General features: G+C 41.3%; 1 protein-coding gene across 1 annotated transcript in view; it reads left to right on the forward strand.

Annotated features, from left to right (window-relative positions):
* The window catches only part of LAMP5 (lysosomal associated membrane protein family member 5), a 242,396-nt gene that overhangs the window by 180,897 nt on the left and 38,422 nt on the right, over positions 1-23,077 (forward strand). The window lies entirely within an intron of this gene.

The following is a 23,077-nucleotide window of genomic DNA, read 5'->3' on the forward strand; positions in this document are numbered from 1 at the left end:
GGTAGTGCCACTAGCATTGGCAACTGCTAGGTTTAAGGCAACAGACAAGGTGTGTCTGATAAGCGCAGAAAAAAGGGGGGGACTGTAGGGTTACAGATACAGATCAAAGTGCAAGGGATTGCTAAGAGGCAGTGCGGGTGGGTGGCAGGGTGAGCAAGTACTTGGGCCCGAAGTCAGAGTGTAACCAGGTGCATGATGCAGAGACAGAACAGATCAGTAGGGGAGAGGAGGAGCGAAGGCAGAAGCAAAGCGGAAGGTCTTGAGGTGCTTCCGGAACCGGAGATGGTTCTCCTCAAGAGATCCTTCTGTGGCTCAACCGGGTCTGCCCCACTGGCGCTGTCCCTCCCCATCTCGTTTCTGAAGCATTTTGATGGTGCTGACTTCTCTTGGTATTTACGTGTGCAGCTGGTTCGTCCTTGCTGCTGTTCATGGCTTCAGTGTCAGACATCAGCCAGTTCTGCTCAGCTTGGCCTTTTCTCCTAGATTCTGAATCACATGTTCCCCTCCCTCAGCAGCAATGTCAGGACATCTCACTCACTCGCCACCAACTTTCCTCACACTGAGTCCTCCTTTCTGAGTGCCCACAGTGACACATGCAGCATCACGTGATCATAGCCGCAGAGGGTCTCGGAGTGCCTTACAGGGTTCAAAGGTTCAGCAGGTAGAGATGAAACGGAAGATACAAGATTTTTCCGTATGGGTTAGGAAGATTAGGATGGACAGGTTATGGCAGGAGAGTCCACAATTCCTGACGCAGTTGAAGATTAGACTACTATATTAAATCAACTAGAAAGAGAAGATAGCAGCATGACCCATGCATTATTTCTCGCACCCTAAGATCGAGCACTGCCCTCTTTCTAGTGATTCCAACCTCTAATTCTGTCAGGATCGAGGATCCACCTTCTCAACGTTGGCCCCAACTCTGTGGAATTCACTCCCCCCACATATTCCAAAGACTATATGGCCTTCCACAAAGCTCTAAAAATCTGGCTCTTTCCAACATGACACCTAAGACCATCTAAGGCTACTGAGACCTTGCAACCTTGCAAATGTTCAAGAGATCCCAAGCAATGACACCACTAATTGCACCTATTATGTCACTAATAAGCTTACTCTGAATGCAGCAATCGCAAGTCGCGCAGTCAAAATCAGGAATAGCAAGCTCATTAGTTCAAACCTCCACCCTGACACTCACCTCTCCTATCACTATGCTCACTCTTTACTGTACACCAACACACAATTAGATTGCAGCTACACCCCTCGATCAATTCGGCCTAGCTGCTCACATACGAACAATGCTCCATGAAAACCTCAGCATCCCGATAAAAAGCTATACCCCACAAAAATCGGCCTAGCTGCACACATAAGCATCGGACACAGGCCTTGCACAGCCAGAACCAAGTCTCTGTCACCATCCTCCAGACTGCACACATTCAGCTGATATCAAATACCACCACACCTAATGCTAGAATGCAGTTACCATCAGGCAATCGAAACAGCTGCACACATAATGGGGGCACCCCCGGACACCTTACTCTCTCGACTGACCTGGACTACGGTGCCTGAGGCCGTTCATCCTACTAGCGCTTTTAGGTTATACCAATGATATATAGAGCACTATATAAATGCCAAATAAAATTACATAACATAACATTTAAATATGCGACTTATCTATCCAGAAACACCAACAGTGCGAAATTCATAGATGTCCTCTGGTAAAAGTATTTCCTACAGTGCATATACCAAGTTTACATGTGCTAGGAATAAACACAGAGGAAATCCTTAACAGCATAGTGATCATGAAGAACTCAGGAAACGTAAAACATAACATATATGTGAGTTCCAAACTCGCTCAGGTCATGTTCCCACATTCCAGGAATTATGGTAGTGCGGTCAGGAGAGACTGTGTCGTTGTCTGCTGCAGTGTTTTGATAGGTCTCTTTAAAAAGGACTTTCCTTCATGTGATGGTGATGGTCTTTATTCTACAAGCATTGAGAGGTTATATTTGAAAAAAGAATGCAGAATGGAACATTTTAAAAGTTTAACTTAAGCAAATAACTTATAAGCCACAAGCACATGTAAAATGGAAAGCTGACTTGCTGATCAATATTTTGAAAATATAGGGGGGGTCTAATAAACATTCTAAAACAATGTAATAACAAATTCAAATTATTATTGACTAGAACAGATTTGACACAAAATAGTTATTATCAACCCTGTAGTAGGTAGGCTTTTCTACGCAAACTTAAGTTGGCAATATAAAATGCCTGTTGGGAAAACTACGATAAGTAATGAAAGGATAGATGAGGCAGCAAAATGTGTCCCAAATAGTCTTTTAAGATATATACATTGTAAAAGGGGCAAGAGGAAAACAGGTGGGGGTTTTCATGATAGAGATGAACAAAACTGCGGGGGCGTGGATTAGCACTGAACGGGAATGGTGGCTCAGGCATCCGCTCCGACCCATCACTCCATTATCCTATCTTACTGCAGCCTCCTATCACAATATTTTGGTCCCTCCTTTCCTGTGACGGCCTCGGCAAGCATTAAGGAAGGTCTTGTGTCCCTTTCGAGCGGAGCTTCAACATTCTGTGAAATCCTCGTAACATGTCTCATGGGCAGCTCCTCACATCGTGTCCCTGTCACGTGTGAGGAAGTCCTCAGAAGGAACATTACGCTATCTGTCGGCTTTGGGCCTAGCCGGTATACTTCTGCTGTGACACTGCTATCTAGTAGTCGTATGTATTTATAGAGAAAATACACTATACCAAAGGTATTGTGAAGAAACATTCATTATTAATACGCATGTTTTAAATGCATACTACTGACTTTTTGAACAACCAGCTCCTTCTTCAAGTTAATAAGGCCATTTTCAAGCATTGTATACTCATATAATCACGTTGTAAGAACATATAATTTATTTTGAAAGTTCTGGTTATCAATACTACAATTTGACTCTCTTTGGGCTGGTAACATTTATTTTTGGATACTTTCTTCATATTATTGGTACATATTGTCTTGGCATGGCTTCAGGGATAAATAACCAAAAATCACCCATAGCCTCAAAGGAACCGCAAGCTACTTCTACTACCAATAAAAGGCTAAAAAGTGACTTGCCCCCACCGCAATCCCTTGTGGAACCTGCAAATGATACCATACTGCAAGAAATAAGGTCTCTCAAACTTTTCATAGAAACCACCAACTAAAAACTGCAACAATTGGATTACAGGTGGAATGTCTTTGATAAAAGGATGGCAGAAATGGAAAACAGAATTGGTCTTACGGAAGATATCTCCCCTATAGTGTTACAATTGGAAAAATCTGTTAAGGACCTTCAAAAACATAATGAAAATAGAAGCAGGTGTAATAACCTTCGCATCAAAGGGCTTAAAGAAGGTTGTGAGGGGAATGACGCCGTTGCATTTCTTCAGAATCTACTTTCAGCCGTACTTCATATACCTAAAGAAATACCCCTCAATATTCAACATGCACATCGCATTTGCCCTGCCAGAAGCTCATCAACATTGCAACATACTTCGCATACTATATTTTTCTGCTTATTGGGATACACCCAATTACAGCTCATCATATCAAAATCCAAAGAGAAGAACGCTCTAACATGGCATGGTAACAGGATCTACATCTCACAATATGTTGCCAAGAAAACTGCCCAAAGAAGGAAGGAGTTTCTCTCCTATCATCCTGCGCTACATTCAGAATCAATGCTCTCAAATGGCTTCGCTCCAACGACCTATAACCTCTTCACTCTTTGACATCCATTGTCATAGCACCTGACAGCACTACTGTGACTTACTTATCTTCTTACTCATAGCTGTAACCATAGGCTCTCACTAACTTACGTCGTGCTAGTCTGACTTTTATCCGGTACACCCCACCTATGCTCCACGAATAGCGAATGACTACCCCACCTCACTCACTGTGTCCACATTGTATCTAATGACTGTACTGTATCATGTATTGTACACATTGTAACTACATATATGTACTAAATTGTGACAGGCACTGTAACTAAGCTTTGAGAATTCTTGTACTGCTGCGCCCAGCTACCCATGGGCTTGGTGCGCATTATCAAATCAATAAACAAACAAACAAACAAACAAACAGCTCCAACATCAGATACAGACTATATCATCTGGGCTCCTTCAAAGTAACCTATTTGATGAACCTGCGGATCTCAAGACGTTTATTAGTTCTCTTAAAACTGAAAACATGGATACATCTCCACCCATCATACCATCAACATCTGGAACTTGGCTATTCTTATTATATTACAGTTTGCTGCAAATCTTTAAATGTACCCACATGAGTGGTGGGTCGGGCACCGCTGCGTAACCTCCATCTCCCAGTGCTCTCTTTTTTTATCAGCCCTGCTGGTGTCATCTGCTCCAATTTCTTTCTCCCTTTTTTTCTCTTAAGGGTACTTGATCCCTTTTATATCCCTAACCCTTCATATAACATAACGTATATGTCCCTCAATACCTGGCTCTTTACTCTCTTTTCTACCCTTCAAATCAAGTTTACCCTTTCCTTTCCATGTTCCTTTGTGTTTACCCTTCGTGCCCATCCCTACAATTGATCGTGCGTCTCATATTTTATCATATGCAGGCTCAGATTGCTATATGTACTACATTGCTTACAATACTCATTGACTTTGTTAACCTTTGGTTTCCTAATTTACCTCTAATAACAATTTCTATAAGTCACAAAGGTGTTTAGATATGTAATGTGGAATATTAAGTAATGTAATCACCCGATTAAGAGAGATAAGATTATTTCCCATTTGACAAAGCTTAATCCCTCCATTGTATGTTTGCAGGAAACACATGTCTCCATTTCAGAAGCTATGAAACTTAAATCTTTTTGGGTTAAAGATGTAATAGCTAGTCCTTCAGAGGGTAAGAGAGAAATGGGGTTGCTATTCTGATTAGTGAAAAACTATCATATAAGATTGTTGGTCAGGATGTGGACACCAATGGAAGATGGGCCTGGGTTAAATTGCACATTGGATCTGACGTCATCACAAATATGAATATATATGGTCCCCACTCTCCCTGATCCGGATTTTTGGTACTCTATAAAACAGATAATTCTTACATCAAAATTCCCTGACCTCATACTATGTGGAGACATGAACCACGTCTTTGACCCCTTCCTGGATAGAAAATTCAAATGTGTATTTAAAAATTCCAAGTCACATTAAGATGTCAAGCAATGTTTAGCGGAGACAGGTCTGATTGACTCCTCTAGAGTAGCTCATCCGGTAGAATTAGATTATACATTCCATTCACTTTCTGGCGATACCCTTTCACGCCTTGACTACAACTTTCTTACCAAATCCCTTACGAACTCTATTACAGACTCCTACATTTCTAATTTTATTATCCCTGACAATGCCACTGTCATTTATTTATTTATTCATTTATTCATACTTTTAAAGCGCACAACAGCCCATGGGCATCACTACATTAGCTCTCTCAGATATTAAAAGACCATCCTCTAGATGGAGATTTAACAACTGACTTCTTCAGGACGAGAAGTTCATTCTATCACTACTCTCATTTCAACATCAATATTTTCAAGACAATACTGACAGTGACACTTCTATTAGCAATAACTAGGATTCCTTTAAAGCCGCCATTAGAGGACACATTATCGCCTATTCCAGCATGAAAAAGAAACAATACAAAAAAGATCTTGACAATCTTTACTTGCTCCTTACTAAGGCAGAAAAACAATTCTATCTTTCCTCTTCCAACTTCTGTACTGTCCTCTCTCTTTGTTTTGAAATTAATAAAAAACTTAGCGAAGAAGCCTCTGGGGCTATTTTAAAATATAAATCCAAAATCTACCAAACTTCTAATAAGGCAGGTCGGGCCCTTGCATCCTATCTCAAAACAAAAAAAGAAAAAACACTTATTGCTAGTATTAAAAATTCCTCATGCGCGGTAATCACTGATCCTCTGTACATTATTGAAACTTTCAGGAAATATTACTCAGATCTATACTCTAATTTTTTTAGTAGTATAGACAGAAGCTCCTACCCTACAATCGATCTTACAGAACTAGAGGAGAAACCTACGAACAGTGAAATTAAGGCTGCTATCAAAGGGTTAAATAGAGGCAAAGCCCCTGGACCTGATGGCCTTTCTATTGAATATTTTAGCCGATTTTCACATCAAATTATCCCTAGACTTGAAACTTTATTTTCCTCTTTCATGTCCAATGGATTTTCATCTGGCTCATTTTCTGAAGCCCTTCTTATTCTATTTCCTAAACCAGGAAAAGATCACAATTCCCCTAAAAACTATAGGCCCGTTTGCCTTATTAATGTTGAAAGTAACATTTTTGCAAAGACACTGGCTAATAGGATGGAATCTCACTTTTCCAAATTGATTAAACCTGATCAAGTTGGATACGTCAGAGGCAGAAACATATCAGCTAACGCCAGACTATTATTGAACGCTTTATACATTACTGCCAGAGAAAACAATGACAAACAGAGCTACACTGCCATTGCACTAGACAGCGAAAAGGCCTTTGATCCTCCATTTTCATCAATGGTCAAACCTCATCATTTTTTCCACTTCAAAGAGTCACCAGACAAGGCTGTCGTTTTCCCCCCATTCTATATATACTATCCCTTGAACCACTCTTAGAACTAATTAGACAAAACAAAAATATCCCTGGCATCTCTGTAGATAACTATGAAACTAGGGTTGCTGCATATGCTGATGATGGTTTGATCCTGTCAGAAAATCCTAAACAACACCTTCCCAACTTGTTGGCCATTCTACTGGAATTTTCAGCAGTATCGGCTATAAACTCAATAGAGATTAATCAGAATTACTGCCTCTGAATTCCTTTTGTCTTAAACATGAATTAGAAATGTTTGGTTTTAAATGGTGTACTAACTCCTTTAAATATTTAGGTATGCAGTTTGCTCCCCTTATTAATAGCACTATTAAAATCAATACAGACACTCTACTCAACAGACTCTCTGAACTCACCTGCACCTGGTCTCCTCTATTTTTCTCCTGGTGGGGTCATCTTGACACCATCAAGATGATGCTCTCGCCCATCATTTTATATATGATACAAATGCTCCCTTTTCCCCTTCCCACCACTCTTTTCTAATCCATCAATTCCATTCTACTCAACTTTCTTTGGGGCAAAGGCAAATCTAAAAGAATTTCTCTCAACAAACTCAAAACCCCTTGTGAACAAGGAGGAGTCCGCTTTCCTGATTTAAAAAAATATCACCATGCTTTCCTAATTAAGAAGACTAGCTTCTGGTACACCCCGTCGCACTCTGATGACCTCCCATCCTGGTGTAAACTTGAAAAACAATTAGCTCTTCTTCATGACATTACTGACACCATTTCTCTCTTCCATCATGCAAACCCCATCCTCTCTGACCCCATTAAAATGTCTAGATCTGCCCTTAGAATCTTCCTTTTTCCAACAAATAAATCCCCCTCCCAAGAGCTTTCACCTTATTTGTGGCATAACAAATCTGTCACCACCAATAGCAGAACCTTCTCTCGGAAGGTATGGATTTCCAAAGGCATTAGATATATATACCAAATTGTTAACCAGCACACCATAACATCATTTCAGGATCTTAGAAAATCTTACTCTCTACCTTTATCAGATTTGACCTTTTATAACAAAGTGGTTAATGCATGGCTTGATGGATTACATGCTCATGATTATAATGTCTTATCTCCTGACACTACAAAATTACAATTGCTCAAATTTATAAACTGTTGGTACTTGTGCAGTCATTAATATTGAAATGGACTGTTCAAACTCAATAGGAAACCGATTGCTGCACTACCTTTGATGATAACCCATGGTCTTTGATCTCGTCTAGAATTAGGAGGGTCTCTACTTCGGCCAACATTACCCAAAACCTTCTATTCTTCATGCATAGTCTTTATTACTCCTTCAAAACTTTCAAAATCCCAGGTCCAAGCTGATGGGAATTGTTGGTCTTGTGGAGATTCTCCTAGTTCATACAAATATATGTTCTTCGACTGTCCCTATGTCCTTCAGTTATAGCAGGAAGTTTGGAAATTCATAATGGTAATCTTTAAAGTTCAGATACCTCTTTCCTTTGCTAATATTTTTCTTGGTAGCATTGCACTTAATGGAAAAATATCCCTCCCATCCTCCACTTTATATGATCTTCTCATCGCTATCGCCATCAAACTCATCACCAACAATTGGAAGCAACTTCAAAACATCTCCTGTAAAAACTGGTGGAACAATATTTATCATACTCACAGAAAAAAACATTGCATGGCTTCCTACTCAGATAAATTGCCAAAGAATAACCTGAAATGTGCCCTCTTCATTAACTACTTAGATCATCACAATATGTCAGCTCACGGCTCATTGTTAATGTCTCATGATATTATGTTCTTACATGTCTCGTCATCTTGTTTTTTTATTTCTTTTATTAAAACGAAGCACCTTGAATGCTCATATAGCCATTTACTTTGCACCGATCCACCCCTTCCCTCTCATCTCTTCCCTTCTGTTTCGTCCTCTATCTCATCTCAGGAGTTATTTTACATATATAATGGTAATTTATTAGTGACCATTACATATCACGTATATGTTGATTGGACTGACTGGACTATGTTATCTCAATATTTCTAATGTTCTTTACATATTAATATATCATTTATACTATTTATAGTGTATTAACTCATTCACAGTTATTGTAACTTATGGTTTCTGTTATGAATTGTTTTATGCTCAATACATAAAAAACCATTCAACAAAAAAAAAAGAGATTAAAAAAATAATATAACAGTTAATAGGAAAGAGGAAAACGCAGTTAACATGTTTGGTGATTGCTACTGAAAGATGAATACCTGTATCTCCTGATACAGTAGACGCTGCAGTATTCCTCTGCAGCTGTGATATGCATGGCCTTTTGCTTAGGGAGGAAGACATTTGGTGACAGTTTGAGATCATTAACATGAATGAAGCCGCAGAGTTTAATGAAATGCCCACAGAGGTTCTAAAGGACCTAAGTGCATCTTTGGGTGGATTCTCACACTTTTGATTGGTGAGACAGTACTTGTGTATAGGAAAGGGGGCAACTGACATCCTCTAAGCATGGCATATGTTTTAGTGAAGAAACTCAAGCATCTTCTTTAGGGAATCCGGCAGTAGTCGCCAACATTTTGAAAATACAAATTCTTTTTTTCCATATAAATTATTGAAGATGTTCAACAATGTAAGGAGTAAATGTAAAGAAGTCATAATAAACAATATATGCAGAAAAGGTTATCGTATGTGGATAAATAGGGCATGTTCAAATAATAGCATGATTACCTTCTATTTATAGAGCAGTGTATGTACAAAAGAAAAGGTGAAAGCGAACATTAGCTACACGGTCATCGCATGTGGATAACAGGACATGTTCAAATAATAGCATATCTAACTTCTAATTATTCTTGATGAAAGAAAGTAACACTTAAGAATGTCCGCGTTTCTACATAGCAATCTACTTATTTCCCAAATATAACACCTATGTGCTATGCATGAGTCTTAAGTTAACAAATCCATCTACTCAACTACAAGGGCATTCATACACAGGAGGAAAGGAGAGGGACAGGGCATCAAGATTTGGATTATTGAATCTAAGGAGAGAAGATGGTAAAATGAAGTTACAAAATTATGAATGAGTTAATTATACATGGATCACGCCGCAGACCAGTAAACATACTGCTGATCAAATAATGCTTTTTCAGCTCCCCCTCCTTTCAAAGGGTATTTCTTGAATGTTGCCTAGCAAAGTATCTTCCCCAGCAACATGAAAACACACAAAGAGGCAGTTATACGGTATGTACACCCTGGAAGTAGAAGAATCCCTGCTAGTCAGATCTGGGGAACAGAGAACACCAACCTCTGGCCACACAGGTCCAGACAGAAATGGATATGAAAACCAAGATGGCAACCTGAGGTTTTATTGCCCCCACGCTCTTACCATATGATCATGGGGCAAAGACATAGAAAGACGGGGAATGAAGTGGAGCTGAGACCAGCAAACCGATGAAGCCAGTACGAATGGGTTATGGGACGCCCCAACAATGGGATGAAGACTGGAAATGTATTAGAAAGGAAAATGACACTGCAGAGGGGAGACGCTGTTGTGATCCAGAAGAGGCTAGACAGTAGTAGGCCATTTGGAAGTGTGGGCGAGAACTGAGCCAGGGAGACTGTGAGATGTTCTGCCTTTGCTAGGGCTGGACCCAGATTGCGGACTGCACAGAAGAGCTCAAGCTTTTGAAGGGTATTTGGGGGCTGGTGGTTCTGCAGACAAACTGGCATAGCGACAAGAAGAGCAATGCCCAAGGAATGAGAGAAGTTGGAGATGCTGACACGAATACCATGAAAAGTCCTGTGGGTCGTGAAGAGAGGAAACAGATGTCTGGAGAGTAGAGGGATGTGCTGCAAGAAAGTTGGGGACTGACACTCTTGGTACATGGGAAGGGCCTGAGACAGAAGTAGAAGTACAACTAGAAGCAAGATAAGGGGAGGGAAAAACCTTGGGGATGAAAGTTCATGAATGAAACCCAGATGCAGCATCCTATAAACACAAAGTGTCTAAAAGCATTGCCACGTAAAGAGAGGCGAAACAGTGCATTCTGGGAGATGCAGTGAAAATGATCAATTATATTGTGGGATAGAAAGAACCTTGACACTGAATCCTGGGGATATTAACGAAGGTACCAAAGTATCAAAAGACATAGCAAGATCAAAACATCCCTGACGGGTGTATTGTTGAAAAAGCAGTGAGGGAGTTAAACATATGTATGCAATATAGAGAGAAGAACCCGGACGCTGCATCCTGGAAAACATATTGAAAGTACCAAAGCATCTAAAAACTGTGTAATAAAAAGAACTGTGAGAGTAAATTCTGGAAACAGAGAGAAAATGCTGGAAGACATGATGCACTAGAGAGTCCTTCTGCTGCGTCACGGGAAAAGTAGTGAAAGCATCAAAGTGTGCATCAGATTTTGGAAGATACAGAATGCCATGAAGGGGCATCCTGCGCAAACGGGTGAATAAGTCAAAAAGTCCCTGAAAGTCCTTTGATGACAAAAATTACTATTCTGTCAACAAGATGAAAGAAATTCCATTCTTGCAATTCTTAATAAACATTCGAAATATGATTCATCCAAGTTGTAATAAGCTTTTTTTTCTCCTGTTAATCACAGCCATTAGCGTACTCAGATCCGTGATCTATTCTCCTGCATCTAGAAATCTCGTGATATTCGTCAACCAGTGGGTCACTCTCTTTGCAACCAACCCTGCTCTAAAACTCAATTTTCTAAGACCCCCAGAGAAATGGATTTAGTGACGCACTACCAACCTTTCCTTTCCAGTGTCAAATTACGTATGTTTGTTAATTCAAACGAAAACCTGCTATGTCCCTTACAACACCCGAACATGTGTTAGGCTAGACAGCCAGGGCCCGTTTCATGGAATTTTTTGCACGGTTCAAAGTGACTTTGCACTGCTGAAAAATGACTTTGCACTGCCGACACAAACCTTGATTCATGGAACTGTGCAACGTGTATATTTGCAGTGCAAATTCTGTGCAAAGTCATTTTGTACTGCAAAAATGACTGTGTACTGACTTTACATGGACATTCCACTACAGAAATACACTTTGCACAGTTCCATGAATCAGGATTTGTGTCGGCAGTGCAAGTCACTTTTCAGCAGTGCAAAGTCACTTTGAACCGTGCAATAAATTCCATGAATCGGACCCTGAGTTTGTACAAGTCCAACAAGTATCATCTTAAATACTTAAACTACGCATTTTATTGTGGGACCGATATACCCGAAATCGGGCCTTCTATTGGATAAGATGGAAGCTCTCATGAATACCGGAGGCAAAGAAAGTATTTCATATCATCCTAATGTGGGGGGCTGAAAATCCCAGCACTGACCAGACCAGATAGGGCGGGAAATCTCAGGCCCAAGAAATGGAAGAGTCAAGGGGAATGACAAAGGCCTGTTTTATTAACAATCACCATAAAACAGGGACAGCCACAAACACAATTTGTCTCAGGGCTCACAAAGAATTCCATGCACATCATTAGCTTATAATCGAAAAATAAGTCATAGTAACGTTGCATTTGATAAAACCTATGTGAAGCTGGAATTGGTGCAGGGAATTGTATTTTTTTTAAATGTATTTATTGTGATATAGTCCACTAGAAACTTTTCACATTAAAACAACTCATATTACAATTGAAATGCATATTTCCATATCATAAAACATTTCATATAATAAAAAAAATTCATAAAAATATTTAATTAAAAAAACACATTTCATCTGGTACTTATACTTAAAATACAACCTCACATCCACTTTTGTCCCAACTAGAAGGACCTCATTATTTCATTTGCGATAATTTTCAACAGTGTGAATGGCAAGCACCTCTTCTAAAAAACGTATAGCTGCCAGGGGCAATTTAAAAGATTTCTCTAAAAATATATGTTACCGTAGCCAACCAGCCTGAATATCCTTAAAGTCCTTCAAAATATCTGCGAAATGATTTTCGTGGTGCATGATTGGGGCGGTACATTTTACAACCAGATGGTAAATGGTTTCCACACACTCATCTTGAAGATAAAACCTACACCTCCTAAGACTACATTCTGTACCTCTTTTGGCTATCAGAATTTCATTTGTCAGGTAAAGGTTCATCCAAAGGCATAAACAACAGGTGCGCCAATACTCCCACGGACATTTCAGCACATAATATGGTATAGCAGTGTATGGCCTAACATCCAACAACAATCCTGCAAAGAGACGAGAACCTCTAAGGCGATCAATGGTCTTTATCTAGTCTCTCTCTCAGATTCTTCACTTTACCATTTCTGGGTTAGCAAGCACAAATTCAGTTGACACATCAAGGGAACATAAAATATACAGGCACTGTACCTGCCAACCGGCAATAGCCGCTGATAGCTTATTCACCATGGCTAGTTTTAACATTTCCCAAATTGACTTTGGTTCTGCCAAATAGATCTTCCCTATAAAATTGATATTTTTCCAACTAGCTATTACTTTTAAGGATACCAGCCCCAGCTTGTATCTTATTGCGGGTGCAGGAACACTTTGTAGTAACTTCAAAATTCTCCTACAACAGGTACCCTCCAGTTTTGCCCATTTGGCACTTATACAGAACATCATCGTCTCAGCCCCATAAGTCATTTTAGGCACAATCTTTTTACAGTAGAGCTCTCTGACTGGCACCAGCGAGAATTCACTGAATTTCTTGTTTATACGGATTGCCTGGGCTGTGAATGCCCTCATTCTTTGAATATTGGCTGCAATTTTCTTGACTAAATAATGGAAAACTCAAATACATAAATGAATCAACCTTCTCGAAGGAAGTCTTACTTAAAATCCAATTAAAATTACATTTCACTTTCCCCAATCTTTGGTACAAGGTAAGAACTTTTGACTTCCCGATATCTATACGAAGATTATTTATCTTTGTATAATTTTCTAAAGCGGTCAATTGTCGCTGCAATCTAATCAGTGCATGATCCAATAGTACCATATCGTCCGCGTAAAGTAGATAATTAAAATGAATCCAGTCCACTCTAGGCAGAAAACAACGACCAATTGAAAATGCAGACCCAATATCAGAGATAAATAAACTATATAAAAGAGGGGCCAACATACAACCTTGTTTTAACTCCTTTCTGACATAATTGGGGCAGACAGACGCCCCTGTTGGATCCAATCTGACCTGAATAGAGGTAGATGAGTGGAGACCTATTAAAATAGCTAACAATAATGAGGGGCAACCCCATTTCTCAAGTTTCTCCCATAACATTTTCCTGGGGACTATATCAGAAGCCATGGTAAAATCAATAAAAGCGACATGTAGTTGTTTTTGCGAAATATGGACTCTTCCTTCAAAGACTTGATGATAAAACCATTAACTTTTGTCCTCACTACTCGACAGAACCCAGTTTCAAAGACGTACATCCTTTCTGTTTTATTTGCCCAGGATCTCAGTTCCCACAATACAAGGCCAGCAAAGATCTTCGACGGGGTATCCAGCAACGATATGGGCCTATAATTACTAGCCACCAGCCGCAAATCTTTTTTAAAGATTGCCACTATAATTGAGGTTAACCACGACCTCGGGGAAACCTTTTTCCTCAAGAACCGTTTCATAAATATCGTGTAAAACATTTAACCATTTGCCTGGGTCATTCTTTAACACAATAACAACTAGTGCAGGAGGCCCTAGCACCATAGATAGTTAGCTTCTTAGGATGAGATCATAAAGATCCTGTCAATCCCACTTGCGCGCCAAGGGTTGTTACCACTTTCAAACCCCACCACGGTTTCCTCGTTCTCAACACTATGAATTGCTTGAAAATGTGCCCTCAACACTCTTCAGAGAGTGGATTTATCTGTAAGTCCACTTGCAACTTGTCAGTCGTTTTAACTGTGTTCCAAAAATGATATGAATCTTTGCTACTTAAGACTTTCATCATTGCACGTGCATCCTTAAGGACAAGGTGCTATCTATAGAGTCTAAGCCAACTTTTACATGAGGTTTTGGCAATCCTTCTTATTTGCATGGTCATCTCTAACCAATGATTTGAGCGTGTTACGCAGGCTTCTTCTTTTCAGGTTTATTTATCAAACATAAGTTGGTGGACTTCTCTTATCGGTCGATTTTTAGGGAATTGCTCATAAATTTCATCCCATGTCTCTTTACAGCTTTTACACTAAAGCCCTTCCCTAAAGCGGGCCCTATATATACTAGAAGCTAAGATTTTGTTAAGGATATTCATCCTATGGTCAGTGCAGCAAAGCCTATTTGCCCCTGAGTTTGTTTCTAGAGGAAAGGGGTATCTTTCAGGTGCCTGGTGGGCAATACTCTGTGACCATACTATCCTTAAAGGAAAATGGTCACTGGGCTATGTATCTTCAACGATCATACTGTGTATTTGGACGTAAATATCCTCTGACACATAACAATAATCTAAAACATTCCTTTGGGGCCCCTTCTGATGTGTGGTGGTGAAACTCGTCCCTCTTGATGTTACCTTCTAGGATACACATCCCCCAATCCTCCATCAAAGACCCCCGCACGCACCCCGTTTTTTGTGAAGCCTTCTCGGCCCAAATTGTTCCTTTATCCCACAATCAATCAACACATCTGCTATCCAAATCACCACATAATATCACTAAATGTAAACCCATACTGTCAACTGATCAAAATATCTTCTACAGAATCAAACAAATTCCCTTTCCTCAATTTTCAATGGGTTCCAGTAAACATTCGAGAGTAGTGTGTCCTCCTTCACTGGAAACATCAGATTATTCTGTTGAGCGCCTTATTGCTTGTACATAGGGGTGCAGTTGAGCAAAATACTCTGCCTTATACTATACTACATTTGATATTCTAACCAATAAACCAGCAGATGGACGGCCGCGTTCACCCCGAATTGCTGGTACTAATAAAACCGAGACCCCGTCCACTGTCGGGGTATCCTTACTCAACATTCTTGAAGACAGAATACATCCATACTTAATAGATCAACACTCTCTTTTTGGAACAAGTGTGAGAAACCCCTATTTATTCCATGAAAGAATTGAGAGATCCCTTTTCTTATACCCTTCACAATCCTCCTCAGGCTGAACCACTGGGCCTCACATTCAGGTTTGCTGCTACACACAAAAAGTCTGGCCCCTTCCCAGAGGCTTCTTGTTCAATACCCTCAGACGTAATTTGTCTTACTTTTGAACCATCCATTACACATTTAATTGTTAGGTTTGTTTTAGCCGTTAATTGCCCGGCCTGCCAAAGGCTGTATACGGGGGCACACTTTTTCTCCTGATAGACTGGTTTTGGCAAAGCCATTTCATACAGGTCATAGCCCCACATTCTTATTACATTTGCCTCAGCTAATACTTGGTTGCCCACAAAACTAGAGTTGAAATGTAGTGTAACCTTATCCAAATTAAATGTATTCCAAAATTCAATACGACTAATGTCTTTTGAGCATACATTTTATAGGGCCTGTGCTTTCTGCAAGATAACCAACACCCTAGTTACTATTTTAAACCACCCTTTCACCGTCAAGCTGTAATTTCTTTAAGACCACTTTACACTCACTCTCATGGGGCCTACATCCCTCCTTCTCTTTACTAGGGCTCTCCCATGTTTTTTTGTTTTTTCTAGCGAGATTAGTTTCCTGCGTTCCTCAAGGGTCAAGAACACAGTTGTCATTGGGGTTAACTCTCAAACTCTCTCCCTGCCATTTGGGCTTCCGTCCGTTCCTGTTCTTGCCATGTCTTTCTAACCTCCTCAAAGTCTCCTAGCCTAACTGCCTCCACATTCGTCATTTAAGTTATTCTTTGATGCATTTTTGGAGCACAAAAAAAGCATGAACTTGCTCTGGGCTGAAGCCATAACCAGCACGGGAGCATTTACCTTTGCACATGATACCTCATTGTCAATGAATACGTCCGGCACATCCTTACTAACTCTTGGTTTTTTTTCATGATTTATAATTTTTTGCTAAATCTTTCTGGCATGTTTGTGGTGCAGGAATAAATTGTTACGGACCCTTGTGTATATTTTCTCTTGGCCCTTTTTGTTTTTGTTTTTTGGGAAATTCGAATTCGATAATAACAAGCCCCCTCTTTTCTTACTTTCCCCGGTCTGAATATTTCAAACTTTCTCTCCTCTCAATGTCAATGACCTCCTCCACTTCCCCACAAACATAGATGTTTCAATATTCTTGTTCAATAGGTGTACAAATTCCTGTAGGATTGCAGATGACAGCGCTGACAGGTGAAGACTGACCTTCCACCTGCCACCACCATCCCCAATATCCCATAGGCAGCAAGCTACCTGGTCCACCACAATCAGTGACCTTGATTTAGGAACGGGGCTTCTAACCTGGCAGGATCCTCCTCCACCACATTCACAGGAATATACTCTGTATACAATGTTCCACTTTTCCCCCTAATGTAACCTTCAATAAAATGTATTTTAGAGTGAAGCCATGCTAAAACCTCCCCCTTTTTTTTATTGCTTATCACCCTATAATGTCTTGATTTGACAGCAGAACCGTCAAGGATAATTCTAAGCTTTTAGTGACATACCCTGCGTTTTTCAACACACCCGTCAGATCATGTTTTTCCTCTTGAAAAGTACAACTCACACTTTTATTTAGGGGCTGAATAGGGGCCTCCTCACACAGCAGTTGGGCCCTCAGAGCCTCTTGCTCACTTTTCTCCCTGCTTCCATCTTGTCCAGCTGGTCTCTCAATAAATTGCCGTCTACAAGGTATTTCAATCATAACCTCTTTCTGGGCATCCCATCTATCTGCTTATTCCATTCTCCCCACTCACCCCAGTAAGAAAAGCAAATTTAATATACATTTTAGCCGTTTCTAAAGAAAAAGGAAAACACACTGGTTTAAGGGCCGTAGGGGTACCTCTCGGGTTATCTCTTATATTGGGAACTTCTGCAGCCGCTTAGGAAGACAGAACTACCAGCTCACCTTCCTGGACCCAGTCTCCCCCCTCCTTCATTGAGTTAGTTTCGTTCTGCACACTCCCCCTCTCAGCCCTTACAAGGTCAAAGTTTGTGCTTATGACCTTGCATATATGGAAGAAAAAAATGGAGCTCAATGTCCGTTTCTCCCCATCCTTCACCAATGGGTCCTGGGCCAAAGTACCCACACTGCTATGTTCGCATGTGTCCTTCACGCAAGATAATACCCCACACTCTAGGGCGATCTTTGGCCTCTCCTTAGCATTGTTTTTAACTTTTACTGTTCTCACACTGGAAGCAGTCTCTGGTTTTACCAAAAATCCCTCCCCTGTGTTGGACTGATTGGGTGCCTTTGGCTGTAGGAATTCATGCTGTTGTTATTACTCACCTTCCCCCAATTTATGTCAATGTTGGAAAGGCATCAAGCTGTTTAGGAACACCCTCCTTTTCGGCCAGCTCCATCAGGGGTACTTCAAGAGGTTCACGCCCTGGAGGCTCCATGTACGTACTTGTCTTACTCCGAAGGCCAGTCGCCATTGGGTCACCTAAAGAATCACAATACACATAGTCACGTAGACACATAAACAGGAAAGCATAGGACAAATACCGGTAGGAGGTTTCTAATATACTCTTAAAAGTTGATTATTACTTTGACCTTAGTTACGGCCGTATGCTCTCACTTTAAAAAACAGTAACTCCAGGTAACACATAAAACCTCCGGGTGACCAAACACTCACATGCTCAAGCCCCTTCACCGGAGTGTAGGCCAAAAAATAAGAATCAGGTATGGAATTGAGTTACCTATTAGCAGAAAGGAACAGGAACGTGTACAATCACAGCTACTGCTCTCGGCATGGTTTCCTTCTCCGTTCAATACCGCAGCCAAACGAAGCATTGCTCGGTTCTCTTTAACTCTGTTCAGCTCTGTATAGCCTTGTATAGCTCACACGTGAAGCTATGCACTCAAAGCAAAGCGAAGCACTAGAGGAAAGAACCACTCTGCGTGTGAGACAGTCACACCGCACCACACAATACGGGCCGCTTTTGGCAGTCTATTTCCTCACCAAGTTCTCAGGGAATTGTACACATATAGAACACATACTGGTCCGTGGTCTCATTGGACATAAAATTCTGGTGGCCCCACCTTGAAGTATCCCTAAAGGGATAAGGTAGGAGAATACATCATAGCAGTAATGAATCAGCTTCTGCCACAGTTGTAATGCAGTACTTATCAGAAGGCAGGGATTGGTTGGTACCAGCTTCACCAACCTTGGACCTTTTGGCAGGTCATCAGCACATGAGCAAAAAATATTCGGTGGAAGAGAGGCACTAGAGAGCTGATTCTTTTAATTACTTAATATACCTCCCTGATTTTCTAGGCCACCAGCCAGAGCTCCTGCCTTTGTACCTGGCCGTAATCAGTTTTTTTGCTTTGAGAATCTTTAGGTTGTCAAGCATGTGTGTTTCCATGGCTGGTGCTAATAAATAGACACTTGTTCATTATTTATGAGTCACGTGTGAGGAGACCACATTTTGGTAATCCTGCTCCGTTTTGAACATTAATTCAGCTCTTATTAATATGGTGCTATTGATTTCTCTAGCATCTGGAGACTTGGTCGAGTCACTCTTCATGTGTTTTTAAGCTTTTTATTAACTGGCACCCTATCTCTGAATGTTGTTTGTTCTTCCACCTAATCTGAGATAAATATGTCTTGCACTTGGTAACTGTTATCTTTTGTTTTACTTCATAGCTATCCGGGCCTCCCTCTCCTGTACTAGCCTTGGATGGGGGGCTGCATAGCTCTTGGTTGGTTATTGCGAATCTGTGTTTCAGCTAGTTCAGCAAACTGACTTTCTCTGCAGCGTTGGGGCATCCTTGAATTCTCCATTCACTCTAATGTGGCTGTGCTGTGCATTTCCCCCAAAATGGCCATTCGACTCTGTTACATTTTCTGCTTTGAGCAAGCATTACGTGTCTTCTTTGGCATTTTGCATTTCAGCATATATATATATATATATATATATATATATATATATATATATATATATATATATGTATATATATATATATATATATATATATATATTCAGTTTATATGCTCTAGTGTCTATTGAATGCAAGAATATTCTTCATGTCTAAATGCAGTTCGACTTAATGTCTGTGTAACTTCATGGTGAGTGTGTATCTGATTCGTGACTAATGTGTCTACATGTGCCAGTTTCAGCGATAGTGTAATTTGGCACTTGTCATTTTTGGTGCAAACCTGTGCATTTCTGCTAGAGCTTGCTGAGTCATCTCTTCTTCAGTCGTTCCGAGATAAGGTCTGTAGAATTGTCTCATATAACACTGTGCAATGTGGAGGTTCCATAAATGGTCTTCCATCCCTGCAATAGTGAGGCATGGTAAAGGCTGACGATGGATGATGGGTTCATTGGCCTCTCGACATGTTTGACCTCTTCTGTCTGATGCTTGCATTCTATTCTCTTGTTTTGGAATATAGAACTACCTGTTCACTGTATATTAGTACCTTATAAATCTTAGATGCTGATTGGAGTCCTGATGACATAACAAACATAACAGAAGTATATAAAGAGTAGACTGTCACCACAGCTTGAAGATACTCAGGATCTCTCGGAGGTTCTGGCCATTGTGTTCCACCAACCCGGTTAAATAGGTCTCACAGGCTAAGTCACAGCCTATGGGACAAATTCTCCCAGACAGGAGTGCTACTGGACACCCCCTGTAACTAATGAAGCATGGATATCAGGAGCTTTAGTGGAGACAGAATAAGTAATGTCATATATTGCTTTTTCCCCAACTATACATACACTACAAAGGATCAACAGCAGGTCTTACCAAGTAACAAGGAGCTCCTTGCATCTGAGGACTCCAGTGAATGTTCCTGAATCCTGACCTAAATACCTACTAGAACAAAGAAGGAAAAGCAGGAAACTGGACGAACAGTCTCTGGCAATGTGAAAAATGACCATTATGAGAAAGCTGGAGCAGAGACGCCTCTCAGATTTTATATCCTAGTGAAAACAAGCAGTGCATGAAAAATCATGATTAGATGGAAGGAATTAGTGTGTTGTGTCACTACATTTCTCGTCAAGTCTTTCTCAAAGAAAAGGGATTCTGTGACAGCAAACCTAATGGCATCAGGAGTCCCCTAGACACCAAAGTACTGAGGTGGTACCAGGTGAGCGCAGCAAATGAGTCCAGCGATTCCTAACAGCAAACCGCCTCCCAAGACCTCCTTTCCCTTGGGGTAAGAACATGGCCAGGTCTCAGAGTAAATAATGAATGGAATTTTTTGGCAAGACGGGGAGCCATGACATGGTGTTTGAGTACCCATGATCTTTCCTCCCCACCTTACCCTTTCCAATGAACTAGCAATTGAAGTGTTTGACTCCGGAAGTGAGAGTCAGTGTTGTACTGTACTAAGTATTCCTCTTGGGGTCCAACCACAGGGAGGGCCTTTTAAGACAGCCCCAAAAAGTCCCAAACAGACCCAGAGGAACTGGAGTCAATCCAAACCAGACTCAAATGAAGAAGTAGGAAAAGTGTGTGGCAAAACCCAGCTTTATTATCATCCAAATAAAGCAGGGACAGCATACAAGCATTCAAATATTGTGTCTCTCCAAGTACCAATTAAAAAACAACAGGCTAAATACTACAAATGTGTCATCAGTGATGTAATATCATAATCCCAGTTTACAAAAAACTATAGGGACTGGGGATAGGTTAGTAAGCTTGGCTACATATGGCTTCTATAGGGGTTAAACATTTAATTGGTTTAGACATATCTGATAGCTCCACCTATAATAAAATTATATCACCTTACCGACAAAGGATTGGTTGGCATACTACTTGATGGGTGGCATGACATTAAGGATTCTGATAGGTTGGCTCTATGCTACCCAACCTTGGGCACTTCACAGGTCATCAATATATGAGCCAGATTGATAGGGGGAGAGTGGGCCATGGACTGTCCTTTGTCCAATGAAAAATGCTACCATCCTTCATTCTCAGTCTATTAAACCAGGCAATCACTTTGTACTTGGCCTTGTGTGGCGTCTCGTGTCTATGTGTGCATTTAGGCAGTACTGTAGGTCTATTATTGTTAAGCTCACCTGGTCTGTGCGGGGGCGTTGGGGCGCGGTTGCAGCCCTCCCAGGGATTAGTTTGCCCTCATCTGGCTTCTCCCTCTGCGCTTGTACAGTTACTGGAGTAGTGCTGCTCAAGACTGCTCCTATGTAAATGTAAAGGGGGCTTAAGTATGGCAGTCTGTGACCCGAGTTCCCTTCAAGACCCCTTCCACCCAGGGTGTAGTTCAAATAGGTTGCGCTGCCCATAGAAGGCTCACTTTCTTATCTTGAATGATGAGCTCTCCGCCCTGCTTCTTCCGGCAGAGGCGCTTGCTTAACTGGGACCAAGTTCCTTCACTGGTCCCTCTGTGTGGCTGTCTAGTCCAGCTGCGATCCACTTCTCTCCAGGTGAGTATTTTTTGTTTGTATAGTCCGTTTTGCTTTCAACCTTCTTTAAGGTGCTTGTTTCGTCTGTTCCGGCAATGTTGCTCGTACTTTCCTTAATGTCTCTCTTTTGCTCTTTCCCCATGTAGGTGATGTCGCAACCCGTCAGCTGCGAAGATGAAGATGGCAGCCGGAGCGAGCAGGGAATGAGTTCACGATGGCCCGGCAACAGCTGAGTGACTACTGAGGATGCGCGTGTGGTCCCAATGCGGCGTGACCCCCAGCTGCTGAGTTTCAATTGTCTAACCGTGTCTTCTGCTTCTTTACAGAGCCCAACTCCGTGGACGTTGGGCGCAGCATTGGATGATGAGCATGGCGCCAGATTCAGGGTTGCTGGTTTCCTGAAGGTGAGTATGTTAATGCGATGCGATGATGAACACTGGCTTCCAGAAGGTGAGCATGCAGATGCAATGAGATGGTGATCACTGGCTTCCAGAAGGTGAGTATGCAGATGCGATGAGATGGTGATCGCTGGCTTCCAGAAGGTGAGTATGCAGATGCAGCAAGACGGTAAACGCTGGCTTCCAGAAGGTAAGTAAGCTTGTCCAAGAGTCGGTGAGCGTCATGTTGCATGAAGATGCAAAGTAACGTGAGGCATGGATCATTGTGAGGGCGGGGCTTATATAGCTCTGCGCTGTTTAGCCACGCCCTCGAGCAGCATGGCTGGGCATGCCCTGCGACACCTAATACTAGATGCACGTGCGGAGTGGGCCTGGAACGTTCCCAATGATCTGGTCTTCTTCATGAGCCTGGTGCCACCGAGGCGCCAGGACAAAACCCACATTGCTCCATGTCGTGCCCCATAAGGGGCTCTGGAGTGCCCCATACGAGGGCGGATGGGCAACAACTGTGTCCCTGCCTGAGCTGCCATGCGTCTTGGCAACTGCTATCTCGTGCCTTTGTTCCGACGTGCCTATCCTCCAAATTTCATTCTACTCTTGTAACTAAT

Source organism: Ambystoma mexicanum, chromosome 4q (genome assembly GCF_040938575.1).
Source record: "Ambystoma mexicanum isolate Mex_15411 chromosome 4q, UKY_AmexF1_1, whole genome shotgun sequence".
Classification (NCBI taxonomy): domain Eukaryota; kingdom Metazoa; phylum Chordata; class Amphibia; order Caudata; family Ambystomatidae; genus Ambystoma; species Ambystoma mexicanum.